We start from the raw sequence: 23,891 nt of genomic DNA on the forward strand, positions 1-23,891 counted from the left end.
TAGTGATTCTTGAACGTGCCACTATCTGCAGTCTCCACCCACTCCTTTACCACTTGTGTTTGTAAAAGCCAATGCTTTCATCTTCCAAAAAACAGTCAACCACTCCTTAAGACAACACAAAACATGAGCTCTTTGTACCAGAAAGAACACATAAGTGTGAACTCGTGTACGCCCCGGAACAAGTCTTTGGAGCTGCTGATGTGAGAAAACAAAAGACGTGTGATATTTTACTCTCATTTCTACCAAACAAGAAGGGATTGTGGGAATATTGGGGCCTCCAGTCTCTCCCGCAGCACTCTCCTCTCCCGAGGGTTTATCTTGGATGCCTCCCTGCCCTCCATGAGGGTCCACATGCCATGCAGCACAAACCCTGCTAAGTCTTCCTTGCCAGCAAGGAGCTTGGGAATTGCTTCCAAAAAGCTGAAGTCCAGAGATAAGGAGTTGAAACACTCAGAAGGAAAAGAAGAAGAAAAAAAAAAAGACAGACACACACACAGACACATACATATATATGTATCATCTCACCAAGAGCCGCAGAACAGAAAATTAACTTTCAAAAACATTATGAAAGTTACACTGAGCAAGGAGCGATGGATGTGGGGATGTTTGGAGAAACCTCAGACTTTTAAAATGTATTTTCCCTTGGGGAAGTTACAGTGGCTCACTGCAGCAGCGAACTTAACAAGCGCTGCATCTCTGCAAGCGTACAGCGTGAGAGTGGGGGAGCAGGTATCTATCCCCATCTTGACAAATGTGCTTAAATCCCTCCTCCTCCTCTTGTGAGACAAGTGGCAGAGGCCAAATATTCACACCCAGCACCCCTGTTCAGACATTTAAATAGACAGCAAGGCCGGCCACAGAGCACAGCCTTGTGCTACATCCACCCACCTCGGCCTGTGCCAAATGTTTTGGAAAAATCCAGCCTGTAAGCTTGAACTTGGCTCTGCTTCTGCTGGCTGAGCCTACTGCCAAGCAAGGCCAAGCTAAACACAACAGGTTTGATGGGGGAGAGGTAAAAAGGTGAAAGAGTCAAAGCACGGGGGAACTGCAGCACCGGGGAGGCTACGAAGTTTACAGGGACACATCCAATTTTGGGTCTCCACTGTTGAACAGGATTGAAGTCCAGCTAACTCTTACCAATTGGAATTAGTCACACATGCCAGGGACAGGGACCACAGTAAGGCCACAGAGCAGATACAGGCATGGGATGGCAGGGTAAATTTAAACTAGCTCAACTCTGCTGCAGCAGCATAAGATAAACCAGCTCGAGGCTCTCTCCTTGCGACTGCAGCACCGCTAACATGCTGCTGGCTCTGGGTTCGCGCTGCGCCAGGTGCTGTTACATGAGCTGACGGTGGGACAAGGGCCATGCGCCCTGTGGCATAGCCGGGGTCTAGTGCTTTTGACTCTAGCTCTTCCAGCGAGGCTCCTAACCAAGCGCCTGTTCCCGTATTTGGCCAGCAGCAGAGAGCCAGATGAATGGGGGAACAATGAATGGGGGGTTGCACGTTCTCATGTTTCTCCTCTCCTAAGAGCACTGGCAAACGGAGAGCCGAAAGCTGCTTCCATTTAGGGCTCTTTATGAGCATGGTGCTCTGTGCCAGCTTCAGCATGCAGCCAGGCAAGGGAAGGCTGGAAATCTGGCACATGCAAGTGATTCAACTCACGGCTCTTGGGGGCAAGTGGGAGGAACTGCTGTGAAAAAAAATGCTATCATTGCAAAGTATGTGTTACTGGTGTCTCCTGGCACCTCCAGAAAGGAGATCTGTTACAACCTCCCTAGAGGGTATATTACCCTTTGCGAGCAAAGCAGGAAGGATGGGAAGGTTTCCTTTTATAGCAACAACTTTGGAGCACAAGTCACATTGAAAGTCAATGCTGGAGATGGATATTCAGGTGACTAAATACAGATTAGGTATCTTTGAAGGGGAAAGAGAGCTTTCCCTGAAGAATCTCCTGCTACTGTAAGTACAGATTCCAACCCAGCAGCTTCCAACTGATTTTAGTTATTCAGATCACAAATGATCAGCCACCGAGTTGGGAGAAACCACTGCCCCAGCTTTGCTCATCACCATTTCAAGTCAGCAAGAACCCACCTGACACTGGGCTTGTAACAACACTGAGGCTGGGTCAGGTATGGTCTGAGAGCTATCACATCAAAACCCGTTGAAAGGGCTTGCAAAACACATCACGTCACCGAATGTTCCTTGATTTAAGCCCTGACCCAGCAAAACCCATAAGCAAACATGAAGCACAAAGTTCAATTCAGTGCGTGCTTTGCTGGATCAGATCTCCCAGGCTGCCACTCACATGAGCGGAGTTTACCTTGGGATGACTGTTACAGCTCTCCCCCCACTGCCGTTCACTTCACCCTTTCAAGACTCCCCCACTGCCAGGCACTCAACTGCAAGAGTTACAGATAGGCATATTAATCCATTTACTCCACCAACAGCAGAGGTGATTCAGCAACCACTTCACAAACATCCAAGCAATCTCAGTTGCACAAGCACGAGTGGAAACCTCTCAGAAAAGGGATATCCTACAGAAACTCTTCTCACTTCCAAATCAGCAACCTCAGTCTGGGGCTTGCAGAGAGCAGAAATCGGTGGTAAGTGGTTTGCAGAAGTCCCACTGAAGAAAGAGGTGATGCAGTTCCTACGTGCAAACCGGTACAACTGCACGCATGGAGCAAGCCCTCATGTTAGTGCTGGTCAGTCGCCCCAGAGCCACAACTGTGTGACTTACAGCCACACAAATGGCGAAGGACACCCAGCACTCAAGAAGAATGGGTGGAAGCTAACATTTTTAAGGGGACTTACTGGCACGAACTGAATCCCAACAAGTAAAGTCCCCCGGCACCTTTCTGCAGAGGTACACAGGATGCAGATGGCCAATGCAAGCTCCAACAGGTAAAATCCAACACCTCAAACACTGAAAGATCTCTGGCTTTCACAAGCTCACCCAGAAACTGGCACAAGACCAGCTTTGCTACATGGAAACCCATTTTTCCCATGGGGGAAGAGATTAAAATGTCAAGGAGCAGCTCATCCAGGAAAAGGCCTGACATAAAGATCCTAAGGCAGAAACTCTGGCTCTCCAGACCCAAATTCTTTCAGCTAATGTCCACGTTCCCAGAAGATACCTAGGAATAGAGCTCTCTCCTATCTGAGTACGAGCTGAACACCCATGTGCCTCAGAAACCTAGGCCTAAAAAACTTGTACAAAGCCACATGAGATGCCTATCTATCTTGGCCACATTTCCCAGCTCCTCCTCCGGTGCTCTGTTCCCCAACCATCCTTCTCCCAGCACTTTGACTTGAATGTACACCTTCTCTCCCCAGCTCATGGGACAACACCAAAACGTGAACGACACGTTGCTGGCTGCAGAGCCAATAGCACAGCCATCACAGACTCGTCTCTGATGGGCTCTCCTGACATAGATTCAGCTTGAGGAAATCACACACACACACACACACCCTCTCTCAAGACTTCTACTTTCCTCATGCATCCTCTCCCAGGGTCGCAACATTGCTCCTCACCAGAGCTGGCCACCAGCCCATCCAAGCGAAAGAAATGGTGCTCTCGTGGCTTCAAGCCGTCCAGACCATTCTGACTGAAGCAGATGAAGAGGTGCTGTGAGCAGCATGCACTGCTCAGCTGGTGTCCAGCTTGAGGGAAACACTGGGGTAGCATGCTCCTTGCCTGGCACTGATGGAGTTAAAAAGCAAGGTGTGGCCATTGCTGTAAGGAAAACTGCCTTGCCTTGACATCAAGCGAAGAGCAGCCTTGATGTGCTGACTCTGCAAGGGCAGAAAAGATTCCTCAAGATGCAGTTGCTATCCGCAGGTATCCACAGCAGTTTCTAAGTCAAAAAAAATTTTTCTAAAAATTGTGCCAGTGTGACAATGGTTTAAAACACCTGAAGGCATAAGAAGGTAATGACACTGCTGTACACAGCGAGAATGCTCTTTAAGTTTATAGTGCCATAAAAAAAAGATGACCCTCCGGGGCTAACAGCGCATATCCTATTATCTGACAGCAATGCAGCCAGTAATAAAACCATCACAAGCATGTGAGCCTTGTCACAAGTAGCAGCAGATAATATAGCAGAGAAGCAAATAAAGTTATACTCGTTTCCCTTCTTTCAAAGTTACCGCAGGCTGCGAGATCATTGTCATCCTCTTTGTCCTGCCCAACAACACAAGTCCAACAGATGTCTTCAGATGACACAGTACTTTGTGTGGCCAACGCTGATCGAACTCCAATATAGAGAGCTGAGTGCTTCCTGATAAACCCTAAGAACATACTTCTCCATTCCAAAAAAAATAATAAAAAACAGTAGCGTCTGCTCAAACATCTCCCGTTGAAAGAACAGAACCAAGACAGAATATTTAAACAGAGATGCTCTGCCTGATGTGGTTTGCCCATTTTGCAGTCCTCAGTGGATTTCTCTCCCAGAAGAGGACTTGTCCAGTCTTTCCTTGATCCCAGCTAAACTTTTTGCCTCCATGAAGTCCTTTGGCAAGGAGCTCTGCATGTCTGCTGCCTGCATGGTAGAACCACCACCTCCTTCAGAAACAGGCTCTCACCAGCTTCATCTGATGCTCACTAGTGCTCATATCAGAAGAGACAGTGTTCAGCCCCTATTCACCCTCTCCCTACTGTCCACTCAATTTTCTTTCAAGACAAAAATAATTCCTAAGTCAGGTGGGGCAGTCGCAAAGCTTTTTACATGCAGCTGCAAAAGGACCCCCCACCCACCCCGCCAGAGTGGGGAGCTTGTTTCAGTCAAATGCCCATGGGGACCAACAAAAAGCACAAAAATCTAGAATCACATCCAGTGCAGAGCACCCAGGGGTAAAAGCCATATACTGCAAGTTTACAACCCTCGAAGGGAAACAGAGCCCAAGAGAGCAGTTTCTTGCTCTACTGCAGTGTGCAAAGACTCTGTGGTGAGCTAGCTCTCCTAGGGCATGGACTGGGACGGGTGCTGGCAAACATGCAAAGATTAGCTCAGCAGCAAGGTAGCAAGAAGCAGAGGCGGCTTTGGGAATTGCTGCTGCGAGGCACAAATTAGCAACTTCTGCGCGAGTCATCTTCCCGCCCAGGCTCCTGACGCCAATTTGCGCCCGGAGGATGTTTGCTAGGGTGGAGGAGAGGAGATGGCGCTTCAGGAGCACACCAGGCATTGCGGTTCATCACCTTGCCTTCATAAGCACCCTGGCCCCAGCAACCAGGGCAACTTTCCCTGCTCACTGGGTGAGCTTCATTAATTTGTGATCACCTTAAAAGCACAACCGTGCAAGACAGAGTACCTTCTTGCTTTTGAAAAAAGAAACAGGGTTTTGCTTAATGCTGTCAGCATACAGCAGCTTTGGCAGGGGTCAGTAACAGCGCTAACCTTTCCTTCTAGCCCATACAGCCCCTCTTAAAGTCCTTCCCAAGCCCAAGGGCTCTGCCGACAGCCAAAGTGAGACTGTTCCTGGGTCACATTTGGAACTGAAAGCAAGGAGCAACTACCTTCTAAAACAGGGCCAGGCTTAAACATATGGGCTAGATTAGACAACAACACAAGTTCACGCAGAGAATCTGCGACAAAGTAGAAATGAAGCCCAGATAACCAGAGCCACAAACCAGCCCTTGACCACAGGGAGACATTTTTAAAGAAGAAACAGCCTTATCTGTCAACAGAAATCCCATCTGTGGCTCATATGTATTATCCCCTGCCTTGGAAGAGGAAGAAAATCTCTCCTTTTCTTTTTTCAGCACCACAGACTAATTGGGGAGTTAATCTAAGGGCATGTCTGCATTCTGGCACAGACATCCGCATGAGCTGCTAAGGAGCAGGGATGCTGGGCATGGCTCTTCTGCTTCTGCCTGCACGGATGCGCTCCCTTGGTTAACAAGCCCTTGGTTAACAGAAACATGCCAGGCAGCCGGTACAGATAATGCACAGTTCTGCCTTAGAAAAAAATCATGTGCTACTCCCAATGCAATGCTGTGGTAGAAGAGATGCTTCTTCACTGTCCCTTCCAAGATCTCAGGGCAACATCCACAAAGAGCAGGCTAAGGACAGCCTGAAAAGTAGCTTCAGTGTCCGTGCAGTAGCTAACACTTGCCAAGATGGGCAAGTACAGCCACACAGTCACATTATTCTGGTGCTGTGGCCAAGCCAAGGAGTCTGACCTCTCAGCCATATACATCAGGCTGGGCACCCACCCAGCTTGAAGGCTCCCAGTTTGGAGCTCCCCTTGTGATGGTGGGGCAGGGGCAGAGCCTTCCAGGTGAGCACATACTAGACCTGGGGAAAAAAGGCAAGCAGGAACAATAACCTACCTCCATGGATGCAAGAACAGTCTCATGAATGCACTGTGCACTTGGGGAGGAAGGGGTTTGGGTCACTCCTCTTGTCTCAGACACCAAATTAACCAGGGCAGCAAGCTGGTAAACTAAACCCTGAGAACTTAAAGCACAGTAAATGGCTATCCTTGAGAAAACAGAGGTGCAAGACTTCCTACCACTGTTACTCCTGAAGTCACAGTCCCACCAGTGACTCCCTAGGAGGATTGTTTGGATGCAGATTTGTTCTTCAAACACTGTCAAAAGCTGAAGGGACCAAGTCCCTGAAAAGCTGTGCTTCCCCCAAATGGAGATGATTGCATAGCTTTAACAGCATCAACACTTCAGTCCTGTCTCCATCACCCTTCATTAACTGTCTGATGGAAAGAAGTAGCTGTTCTCAGTTGTAATGAATTGCGGGTGCAATACACAGTCACTTGCATTCCTTGTTCCTAGGTACAATGCTGGGAAACCAGTCTCGCTACTGTGATCAGAGAAGGGCAGGCACAGGAGAGCCACTCACACTACCGGCTGGGGAGGCTGGCACCACAACTGATGCTGTGACACATATAGAGGACAATGAGGTCCAAAGGTAGCTAGCTCTCCAGTTGCACTCCAGCTGGCTCATGGGTCGACACAGAGCCAACTCCATATAATTCTCCTTGCCCACACCCTCAACCAATACACATCTTATCTTCCTGAACTGATCCCTTGCTCACACATTCAAAGAACATCAAAGGCCAATATATGAGCACTGTCTGGTAGCAAAGATCTTGTCATACACTGAAAACTTGGCCCTTGAAACTTGCTGCTAGTTGGTATTTTCTCTGGATAAGGGACTCGGTGCTAAGGACTCAGGACTCAGCACCTCAAAACTAACAGCCACACTCAGTAAGGCCTTTCTACAGGGTGTGCAGGATCCTACCCCTGCTCCAGATTTGAGGGGGACCAGAGAGAAGGCAATGAGCAGTCATGAAAATAAACATGAAAAAAGTATTTTGTGCAAGATGAGAGCATGGCCCAGAGCACCTTATGTCCCAGGCTGATGCCCAGTGACCCTCCTCTCCTGGCAGTCCCATCCATACCACCGAGGTCAGATCTTCACAGCCAGACAAGCAGCGCAGCACAGGCCCACTGAAGGCAGGAAGCCAGGATGAGCTGTGGGAAGCACGCTTCTCCTCCATCAAGCCATCTGCACACAGGAGCCAGTGAGTGCTGTCAAAGTAGGGAAACACTTCTGCTGAAGCCCTTAGCATCTGCATGCTAGTGGGAACTCTCTCCTCCCCAGCACAGAACTGCTTCCCAGAAATGCAAGCAGGAGCTTAAAGGGTCAAGTGAGTTCCACCATATCCTAACTGTTGTCTGTTCTCCCCCAGTCTTTCAGCAGAAAGCTGGGGGTTTGGGCCTCAGCTCATTGCCTGAACATACTCCACGGACATTAAACAGCCAGTATCTAGCAGCTGGATTCTCACTAATGAATAAAACTTGTTTGGATTCTCGGACAAACTCATTCCAGCGATGAGCTTCTGCAAAAGCTTAACTTAACTTTGATTTAATGTTCTTACACACCTTCCTGATTAGTCCAGATACTGACCTGCTGGTGGATTACATGACACTTTCAGCTATGCTGAAAATGCTGACAGGAGCCAAATCTATCATAAGCCAGAGTTATGCAGAAACGAATGCAATCAGCACATTGCAAAGAATTTCCTCAAAACAGTGTTTTTAAGCTCTCTGCCTCAGTGACTTTTTCCAAGGCAGATTCCCCATGATACCTCATTTTAAGCATTTAAACCATTTGCCAGAGCTGGCAGTCTTCTCACATGAAAGTGAGGAAGGAACATGCTGTGCAAAGTTGGACTGTGGATTACTTACTCCATGGGATGCTCCTGATTTGACTGAATGTTGGTCCAAGAACCCATGTCAAAAATGCAGCAGCTCATTCGGAGCAGTAGGGAATGACATCTGGAGAACAAAATCCTGATTTACACCCATTACTCAGAGTGGAGGGGGTGCAGCCAAAGTTTAAAGCAGCAGACATGAAGGCAGACATCTCTTTTGATTCAGGGTGTGCATTAGGATTTGCTGTAAAAAGCCACAAGCAACCAGTGCTTCTGCTGATCTGGTTGGACTCCCTAGCCTGACTTACCCTACAGAAATTGCTTTCTCCTCTGAGAAACTGTACTGCAAACTTGCATCATGGAGGCTCTCTTCTCCCCACTGTTTGTTTTAAACTGCTGCCCCTCTCAGTCGTGGTTTCATCCTTTGCCCTGTTCTTTTGATCCAATCCCATCTGCAAACCCAGTGAGCTGCATTTCCATACAAGAAAGTGTTACTGGTTCAATTTTGAGGACACTTTTAAAACCAGACTCATTAAATTGGCGCAAAAGACCATGTGGCTAATTTTAGATGCTTTTTGGCAGCAAAATCCTTACTTCAGTTTAGCTTAGAACTTGTCCACACATGGGAATTTAAGAGAATCAGCTTTCCAAGCACAGGCACAGCCTCTCTTCACCAGGAAGAGGTTTAAGCTAAACCAAAACAGGCTGCTCTTTACACAATACAAGAGCAAATATCATGCCTTCTGCACCGGTTTAAAGTCACCCCTTAAATTAAAACCCATAAAACCACATGGAGGCTTCAGGTAAGCTACAAATTAACTGGGGGAGAACACAACCTGTGGGTCAAGGTGCCAGATATATCCAGTGAGTAAAGCCCCATCTAATCAATAGATCAAAAACCACTTCCCACAATAACAGTACTGCCACGAGAGAAAAATAAAACACAAAACTCCCCCTCTGTTCTTCAGAGTTCATTGTTTCAGTCTTGCCAGGTAAAAGCAGTTCAATCTCACCATCATGGGTTAGATGGCTGATGGGAAACCAATTTCATTATTTTAAGGTGTGAGTGTAATTCAAGGGGTTTCTCTGCAAAGAAAGTTATGTACTTTGAATTGTTTAATTTTATATTAGTTAAAATGCATTAGGTCCTCATTTGGATGCTTTCAAAAAGCTCATAACTAATGCGGTATGAAATGACACTGCAAGGCAATCCTGTGCAATGTCAAAGACATGCTGCTTCTCTTAACTGGGACATAACCTGACTCTTCAGCAGCCCCCTTCTTCAGGATGATTCATTTGCAGGGAGGGAGTTTCACTTTAGCAAGACTCCTTGGAACAAAAATAGCAAATTCCATAACTCTGGCAAAATCCTAACTCTCCTTAACATCACACTCGTTCCCTGCCAAAGCCAGGCAGGATCTCAGACACAGTCTTCACAGCATCAGTCAATAGGCAAAATTAAAATGATGCTTGCAATAAAAGACTTTCCCCACTTAAAGCTGAACTTCTTTGTTTCAGTGAATTTGGTTTCTGCAAACCTCTGCATTCAACTTGTTATTCCAAGCATTCTTCCAAGCTGTCATCCTGAGGTAACCAAACACATTCCCATTCGTGCATTAGATCAAGGTGACTAACCCCTGTCATCTCCTCCTCTTCACAGGAGCAGCCCTTAAAAATGGTTCTTTCTAAGCCACTGCAGAAAGCGGAGGGAACATTTCTGAAAGACAAGTTATTCTTCCTCAGCCCAACTTTTATGCACCAAAATAGCCCCAAGGTTTACATTTTCTCCTGCGTTCAAGTCTTATGTCAGCACAGCAAATGAGCACACATGTGATTTTGGCCTGTGCCTGTCCACCAGCATTGACAAGGTGGCTGCAGAGGTTTAATTCAGAGAAACTGCAAACACACTTGTCTTGTTCTTTATTTTTTGTTTTGCTTTTATTTTAATCTTGGTCTTGGGACATTCAGGTATTTGCCAAGGCTCAAACATGCTGCGATCTGCCACACACTGCTTTCTCAGAAAAGTCGGCCCCAGGCAAGGCTATAAGGAGATGTGCCCAGCCCTCACTTCTCATTTAATGCTTCCCCATCAGCGTAGGTAAAAGCTGTCCAAGACAGAGGCCCTGAGCAACCTGGGCAAGCTGCTCACAGTTTACCTATTTGAGGCTGAAAGAGTGCTAAATTTATCACCACTGAGATTTCTATGGCAACAGACTACACTGTCCAATGTTGGATTACTGCAACTTGTCTTAGGGATGAAGTGGAGTTGAAAGAATGAGCTCCAGTATGGGGTAAGAGTCTTATACCAACACAAAATTTCCATATTGGAGAGAAAAAGCTGCTGCTGACAGTCATCCAGAGGGATACTGAAAAGCCTAAAGTTTTTCAATTTTCAATTGTATCTAGAAGAATGCTTTATCTTGGAAAGTAACAACTAAAAATAGGTGTTAAAAAAAAAAGAGCCATGCACACTGGGACAGATCTCTAGTGTCAGCTGAACAGCAATTTGTAGCAGCAAAGAACCTTTCCAATTTATTTATTTTTAATGGAAGGCAACTTCAATCTGACCAGCACACCGGCAGGTCTGCTTCAAGCTTCTTTGATATCTATGTCGATATATGTGTTTTAATTGCAGTTCCCTATTTATGGCACACAGTCTGAATTCTGTCAACGGACCTTCCAGCTAAAGAACAATATGCAGGGACAACCAATACACCTGGAGACCATCCATGACCATCTTCACAAACTGGCCTAGATAACACCTACTTTTCTCAGCATCTTTCAGTAACACAAGAGATTTTCTGCACTGTTGGATCATATTCTTCCATATCTCAACAGTGTTTCGTTCCAGAAGCATGCAAAGGTGGTCTCAAAGCTCAGGTCTAAGCACCTGCTAGGGAAGCTCGCCTTTGCCGTTGTGCAAGAACAAGTAGATGGGCAACACACACTTTTCAGGAGATAAGGGAGGCTCTCCAGCAACACCAGCTGATGCCTTTGTGCATCTTACAGGACTTTGCACTTAAATGGCAAAGGTAAGGCGCTCTCTCCTGCAGGTCACACACAGTCTGTGACAAAAACGACACTGAGCACTGAAAGTCCCAGCGGACGTGCTGGGACAATGCTATGGGTTGCTGGAGCTACGTCAGGGTCCAGAAGGCTAATATGACTACTAATTATTCCCCTTCCTGTAGGGCAACAAGCTGTGCAGGCCCTTCAGAGCTACACCGATGAGGCAGCTGCACTGAAGCATGTGCAACACAAAACAACATACTGGAGCACTCAGAGACCCCTGAGCCCTTGCATGGGTAGGCAGAATTAGACATTGTCTCAGTGGGAAAACACAGCCTAAATATCAAACTGATGCAGATGGATTTTTTTTTTTTTAATAAAAACTTGCTTTGATGACAAAAAAAGAAAGTGAAATCCAAAGAATAATTGATGCACTGGGACAGTTTTAAATTTAGAAAAAGGAAATGAGTACTTGATCTAGAGAAAAGAAATGGAATTTATTTTATTTTATTTTATTTTTATTTTTTACACAGTCCTGAAGGAAAAAAGAAAACCAAAGAAACACCAAGCCACCACCACCACCCAGTTATCACTAGGTAACTTCCATTGACATTTCAACCCCTCCTGCTTTTACACTAAATTCAGGAGGGTCTGTGCATGTGCAATTTCAGAGAACAATATTCATTGCTCACAGAATCCACATGAAGAATATCAACCAAAACACATTGGATATAGTCACAAGAGACCCAAGATTTCTCTCTTAATTTATTACTTACTACTGTCAGATTCACTTTCAATAGGACAACTAACAATGTTTTAGTATTTCAGTATAAAACAAATATACTGAGGTGATCAAAAAAAGCCATTTGCAAGTTTTATTGACTGGAGTTTTACTACGTGGAAAGAGACACAGCATACAAATGTAAAATGCACTCCTTCAGAAATCTTTAACTTCTTCTGGTGCATTATTCATTTAAGCAGCTTTAGTGCAGAAGTCGAAGACTGTTTTAGTCAAGTAACTCATCGTTATCTGTGCCTCATCCCAAATTTCTCTAATATTACTATCATTTTTGTGCAGCAAGAGAGGTAAAAAATTGACTTCTCTTTTACGATACTTAAAAGCAAAAGGGAGGAAGAAGTGTTCACACTAGTATATAGGAATGGTGCTTGTCAGGCTTAGACCTTGGGGTCCAAATGATTCCCACACATCCCATTCACAAATGTATTGATAAAAAGGGAAATAAAACTGGCAGCAAGGCCAGACATCAGAATCAGGCACCCCAGCCCTTCCCCGAAACACAGGCACAACCTTCACCCTTCCCATGCACTACCCAAGGCACTGGAGGAGAAAAAACAGCCTCGCAAGAGCTTCTGCAATGCTTTACACGTACTGTATTTCAAAAGCATTGCAAATTCTACATAGCCTGGCAAATGAGAGCAATTTTCCTATTTCAACCTATTTTTTGGACCTAATCAAAAGCAAGATCCAAGGTGAGTGCCCCCAAAAAGGTGAGGATAGGATTAAAAAAAACCCAAAACAACAAAAAAAAGTCTTTCACCACTCATGGAAACCACCAGCCAGCAGCATGCTGATTATTTCTGCACCAAGGCATGACAGTACAAAGTGACCAAGTCAGATATCTGGTACTGGGATGGACAGAGCTTTAATGCTCTGTCTTCATGTTTCACCACAGAAAGACACTGGAGGCGACTTCAATAAAGATGCTGAACTTGATCTGCTTGGGACCACGTTATGAGCTTCAGCCTAAAGGCTCTGAATTCCAAGGTCTAGGCATAAAATTTATGGAGAGCTGGGTATCTCCTACACCAAATCTCCAACACAGCTTAAAAAACAGAGGGGTAGGCACAAGAACTTCAGATGCGTCAAGGAGCAGACCATATGAGCCCACAGAAAAGAAATCCACAGAGGATTTCACAGAACTGTGAGGCTCAGAACAGTCTTGTAAGGGAGGAAATGCACATTACCAGACATGTTTTTAGACAGCTCCAGCTCATTTGCACAGACAACAGGCTAAATGCTCCTGCCTGCTCTGTTCACACCACCTGCCTTGGGTTGCACCTTCAGAAACAAGGGGGTTTTTGGAGGAGGATGTGCACAGCTAACTTCTGGAAGGCTGTTCTGCAAGCCCTCCCTTCTCAAGATTCTCTTCACTGACCATAAACACCCAGCTCTGGGGACGTCATCTACAGCTCCCGTCCCCAGTGCACCAGTTACAGAAGCTGGGAAGGGTTTTTCTATATGCCCTCCCCGAGTATCAACTGCCAGGGGTGTCAGACACCGGGCTAGACAGATCTTTGCTCTAACCTGGTACAGCCTTCCTTATGTTTGCTTCTGGCTCCCAGAAGCTCTCCAGGTTAGGCTCAAAATTAGTAAGCTCACTGAAACCAAAAAGTTTGTGTTTAGCATCCTGGACAGAAGTTTGTCTTTCTCCACAATGGTTGTGTGTATATGCAATCTTTCCTTTCACCTCCCAGCGGAGCAGTACAGCCCAAGGAACAGCATTATCTAACAGTACAACTAAGAATAGCTCCCAACCGGCAAGGAACAAGAACTTAAGAGAATAGCCTGGGTTGCTGCCAGAAAGCACGTTTCCTTTGTACCGCTGAGCCCGCCGTCAGCCAGATACAAGGCAAACATGGAGCAGAGGCTGCTCCAACAAGGGCTGGGTTGAGTTTGCTCAAATCTCATCACGGCGCCCACGTCCGCAAGGACAGTCCCGCGCTCGCAGCCACGGGGCTGCTCCCGGCGCCCAGGCACAAACAGGGCCTTTTCACAGTTTCCGCTCAGGTTTGGCAGTAAGCGGCTTTGCAGGTTTTTTTTCCTCTCTAGCCAACTACAAAGCCCAGCTGTGGGCTTTTCATCTGCTGGAGAACAGCATCCGTGTTCCGCAGCCACACGTGCACGTGCCCAAGCACAGCCCTCCTGACTCCAGGCCACAACAAGCTCCACGTTTATCTCCTTTCCCTTCAAATCAAATCAAAGCCATGTTAAAAGAGCTCAAACAGTGCTGTTTGTTTTTCTTGTGCTTGCAAGCCCCCGTGAGGACAGCAGCCCCATCGGGACACAACCTAGACAAACAAAAGCTACTTGAAGAGCAGACCTGGGAAATAGCCCAAAGGAAAGGGAAAGATAGGAGGGAGGAGATGGGCAGAGAGGTAAGGGGACGTCCAACAGGGCCAGAACCACTACCTGGGTCTGGCATGGTACCAGCTAGACCTTCCACCCTCTCCAAACTTGCTGCTGTTTGACAGCTTTAAAGACATCACACCCTGATCCTGCAAGAGGATCCAGGAGGGAGAAACCCTGCATCCAGCAAAAAGCCCCCCACCCCAGACTTCCCACCAACCCACAGTCTGGGGCCAGAGCATGGTTCTTTGAAAGCAGCTATCCCAGGGGCTTCTGGAATGGGAGAAATACCTCCTCCCTCTCTATCCCAGCCAGTCTCCCTCCAGGCTCGCACAGAGAGTGCCCTAAAGACAAGCAAGAGGTAGGAAGAAAGGAGGCAAAACTTCTTTGGAAAGCAAAGCAAGCCTGGAAAACCCACTGCAAGGAGGGGAACCGCTAAGCAAAGATGACCGTGGCAGCAGAAAAGCCTGTAACACAAGGTAATTACAGGTTGTATTGCCACTGGCTTTTCAGCCTGCAGTTGGGGAGCTGCTACCTCGAAGCATCTACCTGGAAATGCAGCTCCTGCATGTGGTGCAGGCCCCAGGAACATCCCCAGGGCACTTCTCTTCACCTTCTGCCATGCTGTGGAGGAAAGAAATCTCCATGCTTCCCTACCAGCACTTCCTCAAGGTGCAGAAGAAAAAGGAGGCTATTTAAACCTCCCTACTTTCTTCCCCAAAATGTAAGAAAACAGAGGGGGCAGGGGTTGCAACCCCCCCTCACAGTTTTCCTCAGCAGCCTGTTTGGCATTTCCCAGCCATTGCTAATCTCCACATCTGTCACCACTCAAACAGCATCCAAAACCGCATGGCGACAACCAAACACCACTTTAAGGCACATCTTACCTGTGGGGCAACCCAGCAATGGGAAAGGGCTCCAGTCATGGCTCAAGCATCACAACACTTTGCTTCATAGTTTTCCAGCTCCAGTTCAGAGTAGCTCCCAACTCACTGGCTAAGTTGGATGGAAACAGCCGTAGAGATGTTAACAGTCTCACTCTACCTCCAGCTTCCTCACTCACCTCTGCTGCAGGAATTGGGCAGCACTCACAGAGAATGAGCCCAGGAAGCACAGGAAGAGGAATTTACAGACCTCATCTGATGAAGGATCTGCTTCTGGCTGGGAGAAGCACAGCCTGGACTTGCAAGCTCCCAGGAGGGAGTTGTACAAGCAGCATAACCTATTAAAAAGCCACACATTCATCCACAGCTCACCCGCAAAACTTGCACTGCCTCCCTGGGAGCTTCCATCCCTGCAGCCAAGAGACATCCTACATCCCTCTAGTTCTCTCCAAGGACTCTTGCTCCCTCCCCAAGGCTCACACGGTACGCTGCCAGCTCCTGCTTCCCGCCGCAGCACCAGGCGAAGCTGTAGAAGATTCCTCCTGTGAGAACAGGGAGGATTGGGTGAAAGAAGAAGGATCCTCTGCCTTACACCCACACAGGGAACCGGCAGGAGCACGCCTGTAATTACACACCACAACACTTGTGTTTACATACAAATACCTTAGTAAGAGAGGGCAGCAGAGCAATGACCAGCCAGCTCCACCAGTATTTCTTCCTGAACGTGTCTCCTACAGCAGGCAGAGGAAAAATGAAGGAACAGGAGGATTCAAAATCCCAATTCCCTCCCCCCCCCCAACCTATATGCCGAGGAGCTGTAAGCAGCATTTGTACCTGACACAGAAGCCCATTTTGGGCTCCCAGGCAGCTTCCATACAGAGAATTACCTTCTGCCCCTGCTTTCACAAGCTAAGTTGCCTAAAGCAGCATTAATTCAGGGACCACCTGTCCTTTCTGAAAGCAAAACACCTCCCCTTCTCCCTCCAAGCACACAGACCGTCTGACACAGCACTGTCATCAGAGCTTTCCATTTACAATCCACTAAAAATTAGGCCAAACTCCAAATACTTTTTTTTATTGCCTTTATCTTGCCTGCCCATCTGCAGGACAATCTGGACATAGTTGTTGTTTTTTTCCCCGTTTGTTTGTTTTCCCCCCTCAAGTGCCCAAGATCATTTTGGAATCCAATTTCTAAAGACACAGGGACCACAACACCAGAGATCTAGGTTCTACTCTCGGATCATACTGACCTGCTACACGAACTCCAGCAATCCTGGTGCTCCGCACCTCAGTTTCCTCCTCAGTACAATAAGTTCTGTGGTATCCACCTGATATCTAAATCCTTTGAGATATGCAGCTAGGCAGAAACACCCAGTCCTCGCAGGGAAACTGCCACTTCCACAGCCCACATTTCCTAAAGGATGCATAACTGCTTTTCTCCTTTGGGACTTCCCACCATGGTCAGGTAGCAAGAAAAACAGTAATAGGAAGCAAAGCAGGTCTCCCCAGGGACACTTGTAACATAAGACGATTCAGCCTGGTCACCAACCCATTCTCACTGAAAACAGAGGTCAACGCACAGAGGTAAAGCAGGGACAGAAAGGTCATTCCCATCGCGGGTAAAACACACAGATGGAGTTAAATGCTCGCCTTCCCAAATCCCTGGTGCACAGCCCTGCATTCCTCTGCTCAAAAAGCGTGCTGGGCTAAACTTCTTCCTTGCTGTTTCCATGCCTGGTCATGTCCCAAATCCTGGACTCAGCGTGCGTTTTAAAAGCTCCTATTAATAGCTAGGGCAGAAGCTGAAGAGGCGACAGCTGCTCTGGCCAGTTGCACCTCCGAGGGGCTGCAGGGCTGTCCTGCTGTGCTGGGTAGGGGAAAGCTGGGGTGCCAAAATTTCATTTCTCCTTCATCTCTTTGGAGGGCAAGGTGTTAAAAATCACCAGGCACGGGAGCAAAAAAGGCTCTGTTCGTCTACCAGCTGAAGCAGGGACTAACACTGTGACCTTCAAACCCCTTGATTTCAAGGGATTTTAACCACATGCTTGCCAAACTCACAGCCAGATAATTTCAGGCATTAGTGAGAGGATGCTCTCATACAGCCCTGAAAAGAGTTGGCACCGTGGTGCGGGCAGAAACCAAATGCATTAACTCCATGCAGCGAATGTGTCCTGCGCAGTCCCAATCCTTCTGTACCCTGGGGCTGCCAAGCATGGCCAGCATTCAGGCACTCAGCGGGGAATCAGACAGACATCTCATGAGGAGCAGTTTGACTCTGTGACTTTTCGTGTTCGGCACTTAATTTTTACACAACTGTTTCCTAATCTGCACCAGAACAGACTTCACTTTGGACACTGCCTGTGCATCAGCTTGCCTGCTGTTCTCCATCAGGTATCTCACACCAAGAGACGCGAGGTGTGTGCCTTGTGCACAACAGATTTGCTCCTGGCAAGCAGGGAGAAAAGGAGCATGTGCTCATTGTCACTGCTGTCACTCAGCGTGTTCTTCTACAGCGTTAAAAGAAATGGAGCCTCTATGTCCATGCACGCTGCCAGAGCAGGTGGGAGACAGACAGACGATCCTACTCCAAATCTAGAAGCACCCTGCCTTAGCAAGGCCTCTACCTCCTCCGAGCAACTCAGTGCGCGTTTCCTGGAAAACATTTCCTCTTTCCTGCAGGTACAAGAACAGGATGCTCCGGGAAAACATAACACCAAAAACCTGGTACCCGTCCCATCAGCACTGAGTCAGAGACCACAGCGCATCCCCGAGGGAGAGGGGACTTGAACAAGTTCGTCCCCCTTTTACAGGAAAGAGCTACGACCTTGTTTCATGGGATTTAATGAAGCACTGCAAGAGCCCAGATGCACTGTCTGACTGGTTGAGTTAATTAAAATGTTTTCTGCAGTGATTAACTTTCAGGAACAGTACTCTGTATTATGCCTTTCGGAAAGGCTCCTTATGAGCAGCAAAGGCGTTCTCTTGGGAGCATGGGCCACACCTCAGGAGCAGCATGAAATATGAGAACAATTACTTGGAAACACTTCTGATTCCACAGAAATGTTTCTCAGCAGTGTTTTCTGACTCCAAGCAGCTTAAAAAAAAATACCTCAAACCTTCTTCTTTTTTTTTAATTTTTTTTTTTAAAAAGGATGTATTTCATCAACAGACCAAACAGGATGCAGAAAAGGGAAAGATTCTGCATGCAATGGCTGCATGTGAACACGTAGGCTTCACAGGGCCTGTCTGGCAAGTCTTTCTCTGGGCTGAAAAAAAGATCTAAAAGACACTCAGGAAGCCAGTAGCGGATGTGGGAAGAGACCCATCACCCGTGTCCCAACCCCAGAGCATCTCTCCCTCATCCTAGCATCCAGCAGAAATGATAACCTCCGGGATATAAGCAATGCTGCCTGCAACTCTAAGGTGATAAGCTGGCCAGGGCCAGAGCCAGCAGTACACAAGCAGGCTATCCTAAAAAGAGACATTTTGCTGATGAGGCAATCACCAACTCCCAGGGACAGTAAATCTTTGTCTGTCGGCAGCAATTGTCTAGAGATAACCAAGCAACATTTACAATGGTCAAAAGAAAGGTGTGCTTTGTGGCTGCTGTGTTTTTCTCCTAGACTAGGTGAACAGCTGCCACAAAGAACTGAAAAGGAGCCGCATCCTGGAAAGTTTGTATCAGGAAAAAAAACCCTACCATCATTCCAGGGCAGCTGGGTATGGACCAGGGCCACTGCAGGAAGCAACCACAAAGCAGCAGAGCAGGTGAAACACTATTAAAAACAAGTGACAACTGCAGTGAGAAGGAACGCTGAAAAGGTTAGTAACTGGCTTCATTCAGTTCAGCATAGTCCTCAGGAGACCATTACACCAACTCTGCTAAACATGTTATTTAAAACTCAGCCCAGGCCAACAAGTGCAAAATGAGAATCTGATTTGTTGAAATCAAATTAAGTATGAACAACCTGAATCCGATCACGCAAACTGAAGCAAAACTTCACTGGTGCCTACACTTCACTGGTACTGCAGTTACCTGGGCCATAGCATACTCACAAGCCCAAGCAAAAAAGCCCTACAGAACAGAAAGGAAGGGTGTAAGGACAGGGTTAGGCTAAAACTGGGGCCAGACCCCAGCAGCAAGCAGGACAGACACTTTGCCTGGCCTGCAGTATAGATGCCTGCCTGCAGAGCCACAGGATGCTTTTTCTCCAAAGAAAGACCTAGGACAGGATGGAGACACAAGCTCACCTTTATTAAAAAGAAGGGCAACCTAAGCTACAACAACCTAAGCTCCCATCAGAAAAGTCATATATATCTTCAAAAAAACTGACTGAAGCTATAATATACCCACAGACAGGGAACACTTCTAGAGTCCCCTGTAGATATATTTTCCAAGACAGGATTTTCTGCCTCTGAGACCAGCAGCTCCTACTGCGTTTGGCAGGACATCACCAGTGCTTGCGAACCCAACGCCATGGGCACGATGTCCCGGGTGCAATCTAGGCTAGGCGGTAGGTCTTGAACTCCATGTGGCACCAGAGCAATCCAAGCATGCTTGGACCTGCTGGAGGAGGCAGGCAGCAGGGACTTCAGGTAACCCGAATCACCAGCCTTGAGAAGAAATGAACCTGAGGGAGCTGCCAGGATCCATGTTACCTGTTCAACACAGGATGCGACCATGAACCCAGCTCTGTCCTGTAACAGAGTAGAGGTACCTTTGGCACCTCATTCTTCTAGCCTGGCTTCTAACTCTCCCTTTTCCAGCTCCCCAGGATCTGCCTGCTGTAGATCTCAGCTAAGAGAAAATTTTGGCATAAACCTAGTAGGTTGAGGAAAGCCATCCACCTGCGATCTCAGCTTTGGCTTTCAAGCCCGTGGGAACTTCAGTAAAATCACTCTACAGAAGCACTCCAGCCAGCATTGTGAATGCCCAGCAAAGCCATTAGAGCTGAATGGGAAGACAATACACAAGTGTATTTAAGTCTGGTTCAAGCCCGGTGGAATTAAAGGAAAGACTTCAGGAAACAACAGGCTGGGACCTTTGAGCAGGCCAAGAGATAGGTTGCTGGCCAGCATGAGCTGGGGGAGCTCCCACAACTTCAGAGCACACAACAGCTTGCCATGACCCATTTTGTTGGGGGGACCTCATGCTTTCTTTCTTCTTCCCACAGCTGTTGCTACTCCTTTCATATAGCCATTGCTGCAAATTTCTGCCTGCCTTCAAAAAGCTTAGCGATGGGATATAAAGGTATGCATAGCACAACTGCAGTGCAGAGAGTGTGCAAAAAGTGGCAAACCCAAATGTTAGCAACTGTTGCAGAAATATACTTCCTCTCCTTAGTCTGAGAAAACATAAGATTAATAGGACAGGAAATTCTTCAGGAGGTGCTGCTTTTTCCGATGGCTGCTCCAGTAAATTTACAAACTACAGTCTCCATAGGTGAGGAGAAGCCCCCACTCAAGACGACAAGCTGTTGGAGGTTATTGACACCTATGTATTTTCCTCTTTTTTTGAGTAACTTCACAAATGATGGATTGTAAAGAATCAATTGTTCACAGATCAGGTTCATTAGGAATTATCTGCTGTGTTTTATTATGGACTTTAACAGCTCAATCTGCACCAAAGGCAGCAACACACACAGGAAAAAAATCTCAATAGCAGTTCTTGAGGAAAAAAAGCCAGAAGGTTCTCGGGGCTGGAGGCGTGGTGCCTGTTGTTAGGGGAAAGAGAACACTGATTTCTACAGCTCAGAGTGCATGCAAACTTCCAGCTGGGAAATGCTGTGCATTCAGCCTGAAAGCAACCCCACCCTGGTACAACTAATCTGATCTCAGTTTTTCAATGCTGTAGTCAGGATGCAATAGACTGGGGAAAGAGGCTGGTGAGAGGGAAATAAAGAAAGGAAATGCCATAGATGTGAGGACGCTTTTCTGGCAAGGCAAAGTTTTGTTTTGTTTTCCTCCCTTAAGTTAGTTGCCATTTTCTGGAAGCCGGATCAGTTGCAAAAATAAAAAGTTTCTTTTTGTTTAATTATAGCTCTTGTAACCCTGCATCTGAGGGACCTCGTTCGTATATGCAGCATTCTCTCTGGCTGCTGTGAGAACGAACGTGAACAAAGAAAACAGCACAGCAATAGGGAATAGTGCGAGAGTTAAAGTTTAACGTCTCCCACAAACACATGACTTGAACTCATCACTGAAACAGACTATTTTTATTCCCCAAACCAACTTGGCAAACCTTACTCCCTCCCGACAGCCAAAACTCAAAACGATAGCAGAGCCTTTCAGACTTCACACTATGATTTTGCACTGTTCATTCTGAATTACCACAAACGTCTCAAACAGAAGATTAAGACTAACCTAAAGCCAGGAATGTGAAACTTAACCAGTTGAGGGCTGTTTTACTTCACAGTTTAACCCTCAGATCAAGCAAGAGTGGAGAAGCACAGAGCATGGGTACATGGAGGTGTGTGTGACCTGGGAGACTTTGGCTTCAGTTCCCAGTGTGACTAAAGACCCTTCTGCTTTGGTTTTCCATCTTCTGCTTGCTTTGTTCCCTTCCTCCATCCTTTTTCTAGACTGGAAATGCAAGCACCTTCTCTCCGTTAGCGACATGCAGACTTGGCATGACTGTGTCAATCAAACAAGCCCCAGTGCCTCAGCTGGCCAGTGCGTTTGCCAAAGCCACGTCTACACTAACAGGCCCGGGACGGCTGGTCTGCATCCAAATAGTCCAACCAAACCCCACGTTTTTTTTCCAAATTCAAACGCCGCCTAATCCAATTTAGCGCAACTTGTGTTGGGAACTGAGAGGCAAAGAGAACAAACCCGCCCGAAATCCAAGTAAGTGTGACCACAAGGGGCTTTAATGCAGTCTCACTAACGCACCTTGAAGGCATGCCTTTGGGTAGTGCGTATCAAGCACCCCAGCGCAGCCAAACCCTACCCAACTGGAGCCTGCACCAAGCTTGCCTTCAGCAAAGCAGGTACCCTGCCAGTGCCAGACTCTTGGATATAAACAGCTACTCTGTGATAAACAGCTCCGCTTAACACAACAACTCATTCAGACTGACGGGAGCCCAGTCTCTGTCAGGATTTACAATTCCAGAATGGCAGCTCTAAACCAGGTTAAGGCTGCATTCACTAAAACAGGTTTTTTCCTGCTTTTAAATACACCACCTACACCTTACCTTCGCCAAAGGTTCCCAACAGCCCAGCTCTTCAGGTTGACAGGGCTGCGCACCTCTTCCCACCATGGCTCTCCCTCCCCAGCTCTGTACACCGAAAGCATCCTTCAGTCCAACCTTTCTGGCGCTCTAGCTGTGGCTGCGTCCTTCCACGCATGACGAGGGCAAACAAGGTGCCTGCAACCCGCACAAACGTGAAAGGATCAAAACAGAAAGGGGGCAAACCTACTGTAGCAATTACTTGTTTGTAAAATATTTCCAGCATTATTTCTTCACCGAGCGAGCCAGGGGGCTCAGAAAGCCTTTTTTGTTCCTAAGGAAACACCCGATGCTGTTAAAATAAGGGGGGAAACACACACACACACCATTCAAGTGGTTTTGCCCTAATCCATAACCTCTTGCACCTTTTATTTGCAACAAAGTCAGGCTGAGGAGGCAAAAACGGAAAGAGGCAGCTGCTAGATTTACCTCCGGAGAATTATACACCTACTTTGTAGGCTGTGCAACATGGGGAGAGGGAGGCAATAGCTTTGTAAGGGGTTAATTTGGAGCATGTGGTTGCTGGCACGAGAACAACCCACCATAACGACTACATACCCTACATACCGTAGCAGTGTTCCTCAGCTGTGTTGAGAGGATGTTTTCTGGAGTCAGCTAGAAAACATCTGGTTTTACTTTGTGGCAGAGATCTCCGCTCCAGAACACACCAAAATGCTGCCAAGCAGCTCTCCAGAGTAACCTTCCAGAGGGCAAGGGTGGTCTGAAACCAGAAAGAGGACAGAAAGAAGGTAACTTTCCAAGTCTGCAGAGAACCATTGAAAGGAAAGGCTTTTTACTGCTATTGCATGTTCCCCTTTGTAGTTTAACAGGGCTGCAAAACAGACCTATATTACTGTCCCTCTAATCTGCACCAAAGTGCCCGGATGACAAAGCAGCGCAAAAGATGAAAAAAAAGACTCTGACACCTTACACACTTGTATTTTAATATATACAGGTTTGAGGCTACAAAGATACTTTCACACCTCTCATCAGTGTCTGCACAGAGAGGAATGTGTCAAACCAACCCATCACCATAGAAAGCAACAGAGGATAACCCACAACTCACAAGGTCTTTTTGCTAATGGGTCTGAAAGCAACATCTCTGCCAGGAGCCAGGTAAAGCTGGGGCACCTGTTCATGTAGGAGAACACAGAAACATTCAGCCCTAGGACTTTCAATTCATTTTCTTATATCAGTAATGACAGCGTTACACTGCCCAAAAGTTCACTGATCTGCCAGCTGGAAATGACCACCACTCAGCACCAAAAATAAACCTTTGCACAAATCCAAATGAACTCAGCTGGTCAAAAATAGAAACATCTTGCATGAGGGGGAAAACCGGCCAAGGAGAGTCATAACAGAAGAGCAACAGTCTGGCTAGCCTACCGACAGTGTGGTGGCAGAAACCTAATTTCCACAGAAAAATGGGATAAAAATGCAG

General features: G+C 47.0%; 1 protein-coding gene across 3 annotated transcripts in view; it reads right to left on the reverse strand.

Annotated features, from left to right (window-relative positions):
• The window catches only part of SH3BP4 (SH3 domain binding protein 4), a 67,694-nt gene that overhangs the window by 36,085 nt on the left and 7,718 nt on the right, over positions 1-23,891 (reverse strand). For 2 of the 3 annotated variants that reach the window (XM_067298668.1, XM_067298670.1), the window contains exon 2: positions 23,018-23,171. The exons of the other annotated variant lie outside the window; for it this stretch is intronic. The gene's annotated coding sequence lies outside the window, so the exon portion shown is untranslated. The remainder of the gene's footprint in view (positions 1-23,017; positions 23,172-23,891) is intronic. 3 annotated transcript variants of the gene reach the window in all.

Source organism: Apteryx mantelli, chromosome 6 (assembly GCF_036417845.1).
Source record: "Apteryx mantelli isolate bAptMan1 chromosome 6, bAptMan1.hap1, whole genome shotgun sequence".
In the NCBI taxonomy this organism is placed as follows: Eukaryota; Metazoa; Chordata; class Aves; order Apterygiformes; family Apterygidae; genus Apteryx; species Apteryx mantelli.